We start from the raw sequence: 17901 nt of genomic DNA, 5'->3' as shown, positions 1-17901 counted from the left end.
GAAGACTGCTTTTCGCTGCCATTATGGACACTTTGAGTTCTTGGTGATGCCCTTTGGGCTAACCAATGCTCCAACCACATTCCAGTCCTGTATGAATCACGTGTTCCGTAGACAGCTGAGATGTTTTGTTCTAGTCTTCTTCGATGACATACTCATTTCTAGCAGAACATGGGAGGAGCATCTTTATCATTTGGAGGAGGTGTTCCACATACTTGAGGAGCATCAGATGTACGTGCAGTTGTCCAAATGTGAGTTTGGGCTAATAGAGATGTTCTACTTAGGGCATGTGATTGGGGAGGATGGAATGAAGGTGCATAAGGAGAAGATTTGGGCAATTCTAGATTGGCCCACACTCGGGAACGTGATGGACTGAGGGGTTTCCTGGGCTTTTGTACTACTACTAGATATTTCTGAGAGGGTTCTCACAGCTTGCAGCATCTCTTATAGATTTGATGAAGAGGGGAGATTTTGTGTGGACGCAGCTGGTAGAAGAGGCCTCCACATGCCTCGAGGGGGTCATGAGCAGCTTTCTAGCCTTAGCCTTGCTGGATTTCACACGACCATTTGTGTTGGAGTGTGATGCGTTTGGTGAAGGGATTGGGGCCGTTTTGACATAGGGGGGTCATCCTATTGCATTTGAAAGCAGGAAATTGCAGCCTCACGAGAGGTTGTACTCTGTGAAAGACAAGGAGATGTTGGCAGTGATGCATGCACTGGCCAAATTCAGTCAATATTTATTGGGCAACCAATTCAAAGTGAAGACGGATCACAACAATCTTCACTTCCTCCTTGGGCAGTAGTACTTAGAGGAGAGGCAACAGAAATGGGTGAGTAAGCTCCAGGATTATGACTTTGAGATAGAGTATGTGAAGGGAAAACAAAATGTGGTACCTGATGCCCTCTCTAGGAGACCCATATCTCTATCTCTGATGGATGTTACACAGGATTGGAAGGCTCAACTATTGGCTGAGTACTCCAAGGATAGGTATGCCTGCGACATCTTGGATGGCATGCACCGAGATGATCGATTCTGGGTGATGGACGATGTGATCTACTACAAGGATCAGAGCTATTTAGTGCCAGGATCTCAGCTGAAGGAGAGGATCATGTAGGTAGCCCATGATTCTCCATTAGCAGGGCACCCAGGTTTCCTCAAGATATACGATGCTGTCAGGGAGAGGTTCTCCTGGCAGGGACTAAAAGGGGATGTACTGAAACATGTGAGGGAGTGCTTGGATTGCCAAAGGAACAAAGTGGAGCTGAGACACCCAGTCGGTTTGCTACATCCGCTCCCCATTCCGGAGAGGAAGTGGGAGAGCATATCCATGGATTTTATCACGGGACTTCCAACAGCATAGGGGCGGGACTGCATCTATGTGGTGGTTGACATACTGACCAAGTTCGCCCACTTCTTTGCTATTTCATCGAGATCTTCAACTTCCCATGTGGTCGAGTTTTTCTTTTAGGAGGTTTTCCAGATGCATGGTCTCCCCAAGACCATCATGAATGACAGGGACAATAGATTTATAGGGGATTTTTGGTAGGAGTTGATCCGGTTAGTGGGTACGGAACTTACACCCAACACTAGCTATCATCCCCAAACCGATGGGTAGACATAGATCATGAACAAGTCGCTGGAAGGGTACCTACACAACTACTTGACTGGACAACAGAGAGCATGGGTCAAGTGGCTACACCTCGGGGAGTTCTGCTACAACACAACTTATCACATGTCCATCGGTATGACCCCTTTCCAAGCACTTTATGGGTATGATGCACTTTCTTTTTCTAACATGGTGTTTGGAGACAGCAAGGTCCCAAGGGAAAAGGATTGGGTTCAAGAGAGCTAGGAGATTCTCTGAGCTCTCAAAAACAACTTGTAGGTGGCCCAGAATCAGCAAAAGGTACATGCTAATAAAAATAGGGTGGAGAGGCACTTTGAGGTAGGGGACATGGTCTACTTACACCTACAACCATACAAGCAATATTCACTCAAGTAGAAAGGAGCAGAGAAGCTCCATACATTGGTTTTATGCACCATATAAGGTGGTCCATAAGGTGGGAAAGGTGGCCTACGAATTAGAGCTAGCTAAGGAGAGTCAGATTCACAATGTGTTCCATGTTTCATGCCTGAAAAAGACATTGGGCAGCATATTACACCAATGGTTGAGTCGCCTCCCTTGGATGATAAGGGGCACTTGGTCTTGACGCCTAAAATCATATTGGAGACCCAGGAGAAGAAGTTGAGGAACAAGGTGATCAAGGAGTACCTGGTCAAATGGGAGGATTTTCTAGGAGAGGATGCCACGTGGGAAAGTGAACAAATCTTGCAACATCCAGTTTTGCAGTTGCTTGGGGACAAGCAACATCTGGGAGGGGAAGACTATAATGTCCCTTCCTAATAATTTTCCCAAGGTGAGGAGAAAATCATTTTTTGGAAAAAAATTTATTTTTGGCTATAAGAAAATTTGATGGGAGAACTTAGGAGAAAGGGGGTCGATGTGTTTTTAGTGGATTGTGGGGGCCACTTACCCACCCAAAAATACGCACCCCCTGAAGGCAATTCGATTTTCCTAAGTGGGGATCGAAATATTTGATGGGAACCACGAGGGGCCTAAGGGAGCAAGAATAAATAGGAGGAAGTGAGCAACATTTGGGGCCTTTTTGATCATTTGAGAATTTCATTGTTGCTTTGGCTGTTTAGCTAAGCTACAACTATTGTTCAGCACAAGAGCTTCCCAAGGAGTGAAGCTCATCCCTCTCTTCGGTGGACTTCAAGTGCCACCCTAGGAGGGCTTCCTCGATCCATATTGAGTTGCCACTTTGTAGAGGAGAATTTGTAGCAGGAAAGTGAGTCAAACACCCACTTCGAGTTGTTGGTCGAAGAGCCTGCACCATCCTCACTTAGGACTACGCAGTCACTAGATGGGGGTCACTTGGTTGGAGGATTAACCGAAGGATTAGGGAGTTGGGTTGTAGACAGATTGTTGGGAGACTAATTTTGGGAGATTTCTAGCTTTGTGGCAGCAAGCTATAGCATTTTTCAATTACAGGCAGTGAGTTCCAGTGTTGGAGGAGGGCCAATCCTCAAGGGGTCAAAGTTGGCAGGTCAAAACCAAGCAAAATCCTTTCTAGGTTTTTTGGGTTTTTGGAGAGGAGTACATCCCCAAAGTTGCAGAAATTTCTGGGTTGTTTTGAGGGGGTAAATCAGGGGCCGAAGTCAGCCAGCAGTTCAATTTTTAGCGGATAGCGCAATATTTTGGGAGCGGAAAAAATCACAGCAGTTGGGCACTTTTGTATCACCCACTTGAGGCTTGTAGCTTTCCTTGTGCAAGCCCAAGTGCACCTCATCCAATTTATTTGTACCCCCGCATATTTGATTAATAAAATTTGGCCATTTGGGTGTTTATGAGAAATTCTTGTTTACATGTTCCTTACTGAATAAAATTTCATTGTGAATGTTATGGTTTGTCTTTGTTATCACTCAAATCTTCCATTAGGAATATTACAGGACTTCTCATCATGTCCGCAATCATGATCTTGGTGCAAGAAAAGCATTCATCATCTCGGTGTTACAAGTAGTAATGAAGGTCTCAATATTGGTTACGACCTCGGACTACGAGCATAGTGAAGCAACTTCACTATTTCGGCATATGTGTGAAGAGAAAGATCCTAAAGTGACACTCTATCTCGGTGAATCTAAGAGCATCTCTACTATATATCTCAAATCTCTTTGTTGTGGAGAAGAGCTTGATAAGGACACAACAGTAATGGAGATCTTTGCGGTAGTGCAGCAAGGTGCAATAACGATGTAACAGTAATGGTGATAGAGATGATCTCAGTGTGCAACAATGATCTAAGTAGAGATGGATCAATGATGAAGCAGTAGTGATGATGATCTTAGTGGTGACAAAGAAGAGGATTTTTATCTTGGTCATGGAGTGGCATGATAGATCAAGGGTCATGGTCTTGGTATTCATCAATTGGAATATCTATAAGAAAAAATGTGTGTAGGATTTCCTCTCCAAGAGAGAGAGGTTTTGGCCCTGGCAGAAAGCCAACATATTTTGTTCTTGTCTCTTGTATTTTGGTAACTGTTTGATGAAGTAAGAAATACACACACTAATGATATCAAGATAAGATTTTTCTAATAAGAAAAAGTTAAAATAGCTCACAAATAGTTATCATGACTAGAAGAATCTCATTAATTATATCTGCGCTAGATTCTTCAACATGGTATCAGAGCTAAGGTGTTGAACACAAAGGAAGGGCAGCAAAAGAGACACACAAGGATCAGTCTTCAAGAAGGGCATCAAAACAAGTTTAAGGGTTTTGTCAAAATTAAAGAATCAAGTCTACAACAACAAGGTAACTCCACATCAAGAACTTGTGTCTCCATATCACCATCAACAAAACACCACCAAGACTCTCATCAAGATATATACAAAGCTATGAAACTCAAAGGGCCTCAAAATGAAGATCTTATCATCTTGGAAAAGATTGAAACGGTCTAGACCTACCCTACAAAAGAATGCATTGTTATGTTCAAGGTTATAATCAAGCAAGGATCATCTCCTTACCCGAGAAGAAGATCATCCAAGGAAGCAGCAAATCATCCCTATCAAAAGGATCAACCTTTTTCTATTAATAAAAGGCTTTCTCATTTGAAATAATATCATCCAAGAAGAAGCCCTCATATATCTTCTTCAACCATCATCAAAGCAATCAAGGTGAAGATTTCATCTTCACATGACAAGTAAGTATCTTTCCAATCTATAAATTTGGTTGAATAACTTCATGATTGGAAGGACATCTATAGGTTGGATGGGTCATCAAGATTCCTTGCATGAATAAGGAGGATAGACATAGTCCTCTAAGTAGTTTAAGTCATTAAAAAGTCTCCTCTTAATTCATGGAAAGGGATACTTATGAAAGATCCACTCATATAGCAATATTGGAGACATCGAAGAAAAACTCACTCTCAAAAGGTGCAATGAAGAAGGTCACATGGAATCTGATCTTCATGAAAGTAAAAGGGCATCAAGGGATGTATGATATCTTCATAAGATCCCGTCTACAAGATCTAGGAAGGAAGATAATCATCATCATTCTAACTGATAGGGAAGGTAACAAATGTCCATGAAAAAGAAATTTACCTCATTCAACAACTTGTGGTCTCTATAATAGATAGAGAAAGACAAGTTGATGGAAAAAATATTGAAGGTTAAAAGAACTCAACCATGTGTATAAAGGAAAGGCAAGGTTGGTCCTCAAGCAAGACAGAATAAGTATAGCTAAGTTTCAATGCTATAGAAATATTTTGGAAGCTCATATCACTGAAAGATGGAGGAAGCTGAAGAAAGGGGCCAAGGAAAGAGGGATTAACAAATCTCTCCTATGAGTAAGATAGTATCCCTCACAAAAGAGTCATATCATAAGCTCCTAAATCTTGTGCTACAAGATATGACAATGATAATAAGATGCATCATGGAATCATGGAAGCATTAGAAACAAGAGCTCATGACATCACAATGGGAATCATGAAGGACAAAATCCATGCAGAAAAACATGTAGGATATAGCTCTTGGGAACCTCAGTGGACAATGAAGGAAAGGAAGGAATCATCTAAGATAAGTCTCATCATACATTAAGTCAAAAAGGAAACAACTTCCAGATGGGGATATAATAGATCCTCAAACTTCTCTGATGGAATCCTCACCATAGGGTTCACTAATCTAGAGAGGAAGCAAGTGTTTCAACAAGAAATCAAACTTATGGAATCCATGAGATGATGATATGATGACATGAGAAGATCAAGGGATTGAAGATATTTTCAATCAAAGAAGTTGTTGGAAGAAGCCTCGATGACCTGAAGGTAAAATAAGGTATGTATGTTTGTGTTTAATATTATAATGTCATGTCATATGGTTGCAGGTAACATGGATCATACGGTTGCAGGTAACATGGATCATTACTTCTATCTTAAGAAGCATGATCAAGATAAAAAGGATATCCTCCTCTAAAAGGATGCAGGAAGGCATAAGTCACACTAGATGAAATCAACATAATATGTCCTCATATGAGGTATGAGGTGATTGAATACAATGAAGAAACTATCATTGAAAGCTACCAGGATTGGAATGTGTGAGGAAGGAAGAGATCATGAGATATGAAACCATGATGAAGGCAATCAACATCCAAAAGACCAAAAATATTTGACTAGGAAATCTCCCGAAACGATATAAAGACTCTGATGAAAGTCTAAAAAAGATGAAGACCCTTGGCAATGGATATCTTTGGGAGATGTGTCAATATGTGTTCAGGATGTTGATACCTACAAGAAGATGTCGTGATGAAGATCCATCTAGTAAGGTATGATTTAATTTAATATGATGTTTTGATTTTTTAAATAATATCTGGATCATGCAGGGCTACTTGAACAAGAGTTGTAAATACAAGTACAACTAGAATTCATGTGGTGGATAGAAGAAGCATGATGAGAAAGAAGTAGTCATATAATGAAGGTTCCAAATATGAAGAAGGCCACTTTCCATGAAGAAAGGAATGACATGATGAACTAATGAGGAAAGTGATCGATGGTTGTTTCCCTACAAGGAAGAAGCTCAACTGATTTTCATGACATCAAGGAGAGAAGTTAATGAAGCAGTTGCAGTAACCATGAAGAAAGAAGTTGTTGATGTATAGAAGAGTCCCTATCTAAGAGGGAGCTCTAACAGGTCCCTGATCAAGAGGGAGCTTGGATTCGATCACCCCTGATTAAAAAGGTGTGATAGTAGTGTTTTTCTATTTCATGTGCCATGCACTAGACGAGGACTAACAGCCGTAAGTCTAGGTGAAGGCCATGAAGAGAAATGAAGACACATGATATCCTCCCTAGTTGAGAGGGAGAGATAGACACAACATTCTTGTCTTCACTTTAGAAGAAAGAATGGAGGATTGGGTAATCATATAGCATATGATGCTCTTTGAGGATGTGTAGGGCATCCAAGACAAGAGTAGGAAAGAGGACCGATATTCTTTGAGTGTTGGGAACCCAAGATAAGAATAGTCCTAGAAGGTCATACTCAGTGAACACCCGAGTGGGTATGTACCTTGAGAGACAATGATGAAGGTGTCTATAGTCATTGGTCTTGCCAACATTGTGCTCTAATCTGATGAGAGATAGAGTTTCCAGTCAAGGCCTTGCTATGGAAACAATGTTGGTTACTATGATGCTATACAGATGGGTTACCAATCTAATTCTTCTTATGAGAAATTCTTCAGATTGAAAATGACCAAGCATCATCATGAATACCTCCCTAGTTAAGAGGGAGTGTTGAAGAAAGTGTAACTAGGTTCGGTCTTCATGAAATTGTAATTATGATTTCTATAAAATGAATTTATTATTCCTTGCTGCATGGGTTTCATGAGCAAGGGGTCTATTTATTTATTTTCTCCCATTGAGAGCCTTAGGATGTTAAAGAGTCAATGTCATGTGTAATGTGTACAAAGTCTAAATAGCCCTCCAAGACAAGCACAAGAATAAGTCTACAAGCTAAACAATGAAGAAGAGTAGCTATGTTGGCCTCAAAATATATATTAATGACAAGTTGGCTCATATAATAGACACACCCTTTCACTATGACATGTCAGCTTATTTTTGGGAGACTAACCACTATATATGCCCCGTCGAAGTCTGCGCAAAAAAGTGACATAGAACTAGGACATCACTGTAATCTCGGATAAGTACAGACTTCGGATAGGGTGCAGGAGGTTTCTTGGATGCCTCTGCAATTTCGTAGGCTATTACAGTGAGGAAAATTGCAGTCTAATACTCCTTGGTGGTGGCAATCTCAGCATGTCTACAATCATGACCTTGGTGCAAGGAAAGAAGTCATCATCTCGGTGTTACAAGTACTATTGAAGGTCTCAATAATGATTACGGTCTTGGACTACTACCACAGTAAAGCAACTTCACTATTTCGACATATGTGTGAAGAGAAAGATCTTGAAGTGGCACTTTGTCTCAGTGAATCTAAGAGCAGATCTACTATATATCTCATATCTCTTTGTTGTGGAGAAGATTTTGGTAAGGACACAGCAATAATGAACATCTTTATGGTAGTGCAGCAAGGTGAAATAATGATGTAATAGTAATGGTGATAGAGATGATCTCAGTGTGCAGCAATGATCTAAGTAAAGATGGATCAATGATGAAGCAGCAGTGATGATGATCTCAGTAGTGACAAAGAAGAGGATTGTTGTCTTGGTCTTGGAGTGGCATGATAGGTCAAGGGTCATGGTCTTGGTATTCATCAATTGGAATCTCTATAAGAAGAATTTTGTGCGGGTTTTCCTCTCCAAGAGGGAGAGGTTTTGGCCCTAGAAAAAAGCCAACATCTTGTGTTCTTGTCTCTTGTATTTTGGTAGCTGTTTGATGAAGTAAGGAATAGACACACTAATGATATCAAGAGAAGATTTTGCTAATAAGAAAAAGTTAAAATATCTCACAAATAGTTATCATGACAAGAATAATCTCATTAATTATATCTGCCCTGGATTCTTCAACGTGTTCAACATATGAGCAAATATACAGAGACAAGCAGAGATGAGAAGGGATGAGCATATATGAGCAGAGATAAGCAGAGATGAACAAAGATGAAATTTGATGATGATGAGATACTTCTGATGAGACATATATTGCAGTCGGTAATTTCTCCCTGATTGAGAGGGAGTGTTAATTTTGGAAACTCAAGGACAAATTCCCTCCTTCGGACAATCTTCCTCATCAAGGAAGACCCCTACTAGCCCTTGGAAGAATTTAATTTGGTTAAGGAAAAATATATTTTAATATGGAAATAGTTAGAAAATCAGAAAGGCAGAAAGATTTTCTTTATATAGATAATTACTTGTGACTTTCTTATATTTCTGTTCTTTTATCTTTTAGTTCATCAAGCAATTACCAAAAACAATAGCACAAAAATAATAAACACCAGATATAGGCGAACAGTCAAGGAAAAACACATATCTAGGGGAAAACCCAGTCAACAATTTTTCCTTCAATAGTTTCATGAGATAATCCAAGACTCTTGACCTAGACAAAGGCTTTCTCCACACCAATTCAGCCCTTTCTTCCTTTTGTAGATGATAACCCTCTAGCAGCAACTTCGACCTAGTAGTAATAACTTCAACTTGGCAACACCAACAACTTTGAATTGATAATAAATACTTTGATCTTCCTAGATACTTCACTTGGGTGAGAGATAGATGGCCCAAAACTTCGCTTTTTTATGTCTTCTTCCTTATTTTCCAATTTTGTACCCTTTTCTAGCTCCTTTACCAACATCGCACGTTTTAGCCGCCTTGGCTTAAATATCAAACTTGTATGTGACAAATGAATTGAGCTGATCTATATATATGGCCCTCTAGTGAGGTCGAATAACCCTTCTTGAAGTTGAATTGATCTCCTTGAGGTCGAATTGGTGTGGAGGGGACAAATAGCATATTTCACTCAATATTAATTCTTTTTACATGATTCAAAAGCCCAAGAAGGGTCTCGTTAAATGGACAATGACTCTAATGACTTATAATAAATCCTCGAAGTCCTCAATGGGGACTTTGACCTAAAACATGATGACCCAAGCATGAAACCCATGCTTTCATAAGTCATTATAATAATAATAATACCTTCTTCATTATTTTGATAAATACATTTCATTGCGAGTCAAATACATTTTATGAAGACCAAACCTAGTTACATTCTTCAACACTCCCTCTTAACTAGGGAGGTATTCGTAATAACAAGTACAAGGAAGATATCAAAACATATGAACTATGAAGATTTAGGCACCACAATGCCATGGACTAGATTCCTAACTAGGGCAATCTATCAAAGGTCCTCCAACAGTTTAGGCACTCACGGTGTCATGGACTAGATTCCTGACCAAGGAAATCTATCTGAGTGGGACTAAGATGGACTAAAGCTTTCAACCAATCTTGGTACCATCAGGCTTTCTTACTACCCATCAACCCAGGGATTTAGGTGCGTATCCGAGGTAAGAGCTCTATGACCAATGCCACCCTCCCTACTTCGGGATCCATACATCAATACAAAGTGTTAGCCAAATGTCCTCCCAGGCAATGTGTCTTATACACAAAGCCTCAACACTCCCGATTATTCCAATCAGTAGCAAATCCTCCCCGATCAAACAGATCAGTAACAAATATCTCCCGATCAAACTGATCAGTAACCAACATGTAAAACATGTTATCAAACCTCCGAGAGATTTACCTATACAAACACAACCCCAATCAGTAACAAACTTTCAAATGTACATAAGTAAATACAAACCTCTGGGGTCTTTCAGACAACTTGATGTTGCTTCTCAATTCATCACAGTAGGACTTTGAGGCTTTCCAAACAAATCTTGACAAAGTTTTCCTCAATCATTCAGCTTCCTTTCCTACTTCACATATAGCAACCAAATCCATCTTTCCTTCTTTCAGAAACACCTTAATATGTGTTCTCCAATTTCTTCTTCAAGATATCCATCATGACTATAGTATGCCCTCCCTCTCAACTTGGGAGATATACTTCTTTCTTTATCCAGGTTCCCTCTTAACTTAGGGAGATCAACTTATTTTCTACGACATCGGAGAATCTTTCATGGCTTCCATTCTTCTTATCCGAGACATCTTGCTCATCATCATTCATATAACTTCCTTCATCATGCTTATTCACCAAATCAACTTTACTTATGAATATCTTCAACATTTTGAAGGTTATGTACTTGCGTGACTTAGATAGAAAGTACAACGAAATACATATATAGAAGCATGAACTTAACTGTTTTAGAATCATACAATAATGGAAGAATTAGACATTCAACATCAAACCTAAACTTAGTTAGGCTTACAAACAAGAAACACATACTTTTATACTTCAACTACATGTCAAGGTTTTGTCATAAACCCTAAATTTCATTATCAAGACTTCAAGCACCTCAATCAAGATAACAACCTTCATTATATCTAGGGCTTCAATATTTCTTCCAAAGATATGACATACCCTACTACAATATATTGCAAACCCTAGAAGCAATTCAAATGAATATAGTTCTACAATGCATCCAACAATTTTGAATTCATATGTTAGACTTCTACTAGGATTTAATGCAAACCCTAGATTCCATACATGAGACACTAAGCTTTCAATAATCAAAACCAATCACAGCTTAATTTCATATTTCAATAATCTTTTATAGATTATCACACTGTCATCATATATTAGAGAATCGAACGTCTACTAAGGTTTAGTTACAGAACCCTAGAATTCACAAACACTATCATCCTAGAGTATCAAACTTCGACAAGGGCTTTGATCCAAGACCTTGGACTTATGACCATAAACAATAAGGTAAACACATATGTTTAGGATTCCATCATCATGCACAAGCATATCATAACATGTGTTAGTCAAACCCAATGACGCAAATATCAATATATTAGAGTTATACATATAACAAACTCGATCAAACTAGGGTTTTGATCGGACAAACACACATATACCTAGGACATTATCTAAAATAAGGGTCTTACTCATAAGCCCTACCAAACCTTGAAGATCTAGGGTTTCAACAAAAAACCCTAATTTATCAATACTTTAAAGGTTTGGGATTTTCATAACTCACCATTCAACCCTAACAAGTTAGGGTTTCCATAACCATACCAAAAGCCCAAACATGACATCATCAAAGCATCAAAAATTTTCTTTAGACTTCATCGGTAACCATAAGTAGGCTATGGTTTCACAGGTTATCATCGACATACCCTTAATTTAGGGTTTTACAAAGAACCTTTGTTTTTGGGGGGGTTTCACAAGAATAATCAAAGATATGAGGGTAGATTTATCTAATGATGAATCGCCCAATCAAGAATCTGTATGATTCAAGAGAGCTAGACACAACAATGTTAGTAATGTAGAAATGAATATACTTTTATCATGAAGAGAGAAAAACTTGTAGTGTAAGGAATACATGTTGTTTCTTAACAAACCTTGTAATTCCAATACTTTGTCTTGCGAGGACTTCTTCCATAATCCTTGAGTATTCGGAAAGCCTTTTCTTAAACAAGGAAAATATGAATAGAAATGTGATTAGTATTTAATGAAAACAAACTTAGATAAGTAAGGAAAACCAAAAATGAAAAGGTAATACAAGGAATAAGATACTTATCTTTGAAATTTGGTGAGGGATCCCTCCAAGCTCAAGGGATACCTATAACCTTATAAAACAATTCAAAAATGTTTTTCCAAAATATGTTAAACCTACAAATTCTAGAAATAAAAAAATGAAACAACGAAAGCTTAGAGAAAAGGACTTAGTAGTGTAAGTACCTTATATCTAATTCTTCGGCCTTATTTTTCTTTGGAGATCCTTCTTCAGCAACATTAACTTGGTCCCTGCTCATTTTCGTATTCTTCGGATTTTCAGGACAGTCACTTTATAGTGACCTGTTTTATGACATTGGTAACATTCTATTTTGGACATGTCTATCTTCCTTCTTGGCCCTTTTGACTTTTTGAAGTTTCCTTTCTTGTGATAAGTGGAGTATGCATTTGAAACTTTCTCTTCTTCATTGTTGGTTACTAATGAGATTATCATCTCTTCTTGGCTATAGGCATTCCATAATTGTTCGAATGAAGGATTTTCTTTCCAGTTGTTGAGTCATGAAGCAAAAGCACTCCAACTAGGTGGCAATCCCAATAATGCAGTAATCGCTAACTCTTTTTCCCGTACAATCTCATCTATGTCTTGATAATCTCTAATTCTAGCTATCCTTACAGAGAATGAAGCCACATTGTCATCTTTTTTCATTTTTGTAGCCCATAGTTCATTCTTAAGACTTGCTACTTGACTGATGTTCTTGATGGTGAACAATTTTGATAAGGCTTCATACATTTCTTGAGCATGGTATATGTTGGAAAAGTATGGGACAATATTGTCCTTTATACCTTCTACCATTAGTGTCATAGCCAATATTTCTAACTCCCTAAACTTCACTTTATCTGCATCACTAGATCCTTTGGTAGTTTTCTTCACTTTTTCTTTGACCAAATCCAGGACTTTGTTCCTTTCAAGAATGAGATCAAATTATTTTCTTTCATAACCTGTAAATTGATGCTCCTTCTATTTTTTTTCTCCCTTTATTGTGTTAGACATTGTCCTTTAAGGTAGTGAGCTTCTTTCCTTTTAATATCTCCTTATATGATCCCTTGCTCAATCCTTTTGAGGTTTCTTAGACTCCTTTCAATAGATCCTTAAACTGTCTTTTTCCTTTTTCACCTTAGCTCTGATACCATGTTAGAAAATCAAAAAGGCAGAAATATTTTATTTATATAGATAATTACCTTTGACTTTCTTATCTTTATGTTCTTCTTTTATCTTTTATTCCATTAACAAATTACCAAAAACAATAGCACAAAGATCATAGACACCAGATATAGGCGAGCAACAAGGGAAAAAACCCATCTAGGGAAAACCCAGTCAACAATTCTTCCTTCAATAGGTTCACAAGATAATCCAAGACTCTTAACCTAGACAAAGACTTTCTCCACACCAAGTCAACCATTTCTTCCTTCTGCATATGATAATCCTCCAGCAACAACAACAACTTTGTTAAAATTGGCAACTAGTGCCAATTCCATGTGGGTCACCTCATTTATGGCCTATGATATTTTTCTTGGATTCCTCTCATCGATAGGTTTAGGATTAATCTAATGATCATTTGATTCCGACATGTATTCATGGAGATATGAATTTCTTTGTATTTATTGACAATTTGTCAAGGTCAGCTAGGAAGCAAAATAGTGTTTTACACCCCCAACTTATCCTCAACGTGGCATATAAGAAGAGGAGACCTTGAGGCATTATGACACTCATCTCACCATCTCATTCTTCTCTCTCTCCTAGTATCTTGGGTATGCACAGGAGGAGGAAGGCACTCACACGTGGGAGAAGGAAGGGCGCAGCTCTGTTTTAGGGCAGTGTTGACCTAGGGTTGACTGTGGAGTAGCAGGGTTGTATTATGCATGCGTTGACCAGTGAAGAGGAGGTTTGACTGTGTTCTTGGGTTGGGCAACCTCTCCTAGGCTAGCTGCATTGTTGGGCAGCCAAACGTTGGCTTGTTTGACCATGGATTTGACCAGCGTTGACTGGTTAGGGCTGACCATAGAGATGCAGTTGCATTGACTATTGTTTTAAGATATTTTGTGGATTTTTTTGGGCTGCCTACTATTGTTGTTGGAGGCCAAGTTCTCCTAGGTTGACTTGAGGTCATTTGGGAGCTGTTTGACCAACTTTAACCTTTCTGATTAGGATTGTATTGCTGCTGTTGTAAAATCATAGATTTGTGGTATTGTACTATCTCTCTCTCTCTGCTGAATTATTGAAGATTATAGAAGAATTGATCAAAGGGTTTCCCCACATTGGGGTTTGTCCCTAGCTGGTGCCACATCTTGTGTTTCTTGTCTTGGCTTGTCTTATGTTTTTTACATTTATGTTCTATCTGCATTTTACTATCATATTAATGTGATTGCAATACTAGAAATTGATATTGGGCTAATAATAAGATTTGAAGTAAATTTCTCTTAAGCATAGAACATACCATAATTTAACATGGTATCAGAGATGGGGTGAAGAAAAAGCCCAAACAAGGGCAAGAGAAATCACCGAAGAGAGTTGGAAAAATCAAAAAGACTTCATGGGTTCCTCGTCACACTTCCTGGCCAAAGACAAGCTTTGTGAGAAATATGACTATCACAGATGGAAGATGTCTCTTGATCTGACACTGGAAGAGAAGGAAGTGTTGGACTATGTGAGGGGTAGAATTATAGAGCCTCCATCAAATTCACCGACTGCTACAAGGAAAAAGTACACTAAGGGTGAAGTCAAATTGAAGAAGATCATCCGAGACTCAATTGACAAGTGTCTGGTGGCCTACCTTTCCAAGTTGAACACCTCTAAGGATATCTACAATAGACTGGTAAGCTTGTTTAAAGTTAGTGATGCAAATTAATTTTTGTTCCTCGAAAACAAGTTGAAGGATATTAAGAGGGGAAAGGACGAAGATATTAAATCCTACTTCTTAAGGATCAATGAGATCAAGAATGATCTCCTATCAATTTGAGAAGTCATTCCTCGCAGGGAACTAACTATCGCTACCCTTGGAGGGCTCCCATCTGAATGGTATATATTTAGAACCACTCTTCTCAACAATGACCAAATTCTGGGATTCGAAGAATTGATGTCGAGATGCATTCAAGAAGAGACAAGGATGGTGGAGAAAGAAATGCCTTCAAGCAAAGGCAACCCCACTTCTTTCTCCTCTCATTCCAAAAGGAGAAATAATTCTGGGTCTAAAGGTAACTTCAAAGTAAAGACAGGATCGAAGGGTGGAAGGAAGGGAAGATGCTTCGTTTGCAATAATTTGGCCAATATGCGAGGGAGTGTCCAAATAGAAAGGACACACAACATGATGATGATCAAAATCACTCCCAAGGCAACTCCAACCACAATCAGAGGAATGGCAGGTTCAATGGCAAAGGAAAGAGGAATGCGAGAAATCAAGGAAGTGGTCAACCCTCGAAGAAATCAAGGAACTCCAAGTGTGAATCAAATGTCGTTAACAATAAGCAAGATGAGTATTATCTGACATCAGCCCTCTCCACTACCTCTCCTCCGGACTCATTGGGCAATTGGCTTATTGATAGTGGTGCCTCAAGGCACTTCACTGGTTACAAGGAAGATCTCTCTATTCTGATAGAGAAGGAGACAAACTTGGAGATTATTCTTGGAGACAATTCCACCTATCGAGTAAAGGGTGTAGGGAATGTTACTCTTCAATTAAATCAGAGTAACACAATTCATTTGCAAGAAGTCTTATATGTACTTGATCTCAAGAAGAACCTGGTGTCCATTTCGGGAATGGAAGACAAAGGCTACAAGGTGGCCTTCATTGATGGTAAGGTACGTGTGTGGAAAAAGAATTTTAAATATGCTTTCACTCTTGGGTTTCGGGTTGACTCTTTATATCAAGTTGGAGGAAGTCCGTTGGGAGTCATGTCTTGTGACACATCTCTTCAGTCTGAACTATGGCACTGGAGGTTTGCCCACCTTCATTATAAGGCTCTACCTGATGTGAGACAAATGGTGACAGGTTTGCCCAAGTTCAAAGTAGAACATGAAGGTGTATGTCTGGGATGTTCTGAATGAAATCTCAAAAGGGGACTATTCCCCTCTAACTATAGCAAGACCTCTGACATTTTGCAGTTGGTTCACTCCAACATATCTGGTATGATTCCCATGAACTCTCTGGGAGGATATCTATATTATCTCGCTTTTACAAATGATTATTCTCGCAAGACTTGGATATACTTCTTGAAAAAGAAGAATGAAGTGTTCTCCTGGTTCCGTCACTTCAAAGCCTTGATCGAGAATCAAAGCAAGAAGAGGATCAAGATTTTAAGGACTGATAATGGGACCAAGTATGAATCCAATGAGTTTCATGACTTTTGTAAAGAAGTTGGCATTAAGAGGGAGAACCACAACACCATACACTCCTGAGCACAATGGTGTGGTGGAAAGGAAGAATCGTATGATTGTGGAAGCCGTTTGTGCCATGCTCCATGATCAAAGGCTTCCGAAGTGTCTATGGGCTGAAGCTGCAAATACCGTTGTATATGTTTAAAACCGATGCCCTCATCAAGCATTGGATTCCAAGACTCCCGAAGAGATGTTCACTGGTAAGAAACTTGATGTCTCTCATTTTATAATTTTTGGAAGTCCCGTATATTTTCATGTGCCGAAAGAGAAAAGAAGAAAATTGGGCGCATCTGGAAAGAAGGGAATCTTTATGGGCTATAGCAAAAATCCTAAGGGATATAGAATCTATGTGGCTGGTCAAAGGGAAGTCGAGAAAGTCATGATGTCATCTTTGACGAAGATATGGCTCTTAGCAAGGTTGACAATCTTCCTATTTTTAGGAAAGATAAAGAAGCTGACACCAAGAAGTCGGATGAGAAGGAAGATGAGACGATGCCCGATGTGGAAGAACCTTCCTCTTCTAGGAAGAGGCCCTCATGGCTTAGGGGGACTCTTGAATATGTCAAGAGACATATTGCACCCTGAGGAACTTTTTGTGAAAGTAAGAAGTCGACCAGGTATCAAGGATACTTGACTATTATGAGCACCATCATTCAAAATGAGATTTCATCGTTCGAAGAAGCCCTGAAGCATCAAGTATGAAAGGATGTTATGAATGAATAATACGAGTCCACCTGAAGAACGATGTTTGGGATGTGGTTCCTAGACCCCAGGACAAAACAGTGGTCACCTCGAAATGGCTTTACAAAATCAAGCATGGAGTTGACAGGAGTGCTGAAAAGTATAAGGCTCACTTTGTTTCTCGAGGCTTCTCTCAAAAGGAAGGTGTGGATTATGATGAGATATTTGCACATGTTGCCTGATACACCACCATCTGCTTGATCATAGCCCTCGCCACTTCGCAAGGACAGAACCTACATCAGATGGATGTCAAGAGTGTTCTTGCATGGTTTGATTAAAGAATAATTCTATGTGGAATAACTTGAGGGGTTTGAGATTCATAACCGGGAATCTCATGTATGCAGGTTGAAGAAATATCTTTATGGGCTGAATCAAGCACCCCGAGATTGGTATGAGAAGATCGATAGCTACTTGATGAAGTTGGGATTCACTAGGAGTGAAGTCGATCTGGACCTTTACTTTAAGGTTGAAGATGATAAGCCTCTCATACTAGTGTTGTATGTTGACGACCTCTTTCTGGCAGGTACAGACCCTCTCATTCACAAATGTAAGAGGGAGT

This window comes from Pinus tabuliformis, chromosome X (assembly GCF_031772625.1).
Source record: "Pinus tabuliformis cultivar Carrire ecotype Pingquan chromosome X, CPIR1, whole genome shotgun sequence".
In the NCBI taxonomy this organism is placed as follows: domain Eukaryota; kingdom Viridiplantae; phylum Streptophyta; class Pinopsida; order Pinales; family Pinaceae; genus Pinus; species Pinus tabuliformis.
The sequence above is the reverse complement of the archived record's forward strand: the minus strand, read 5'-3'. Positions refer to the sequence as shown.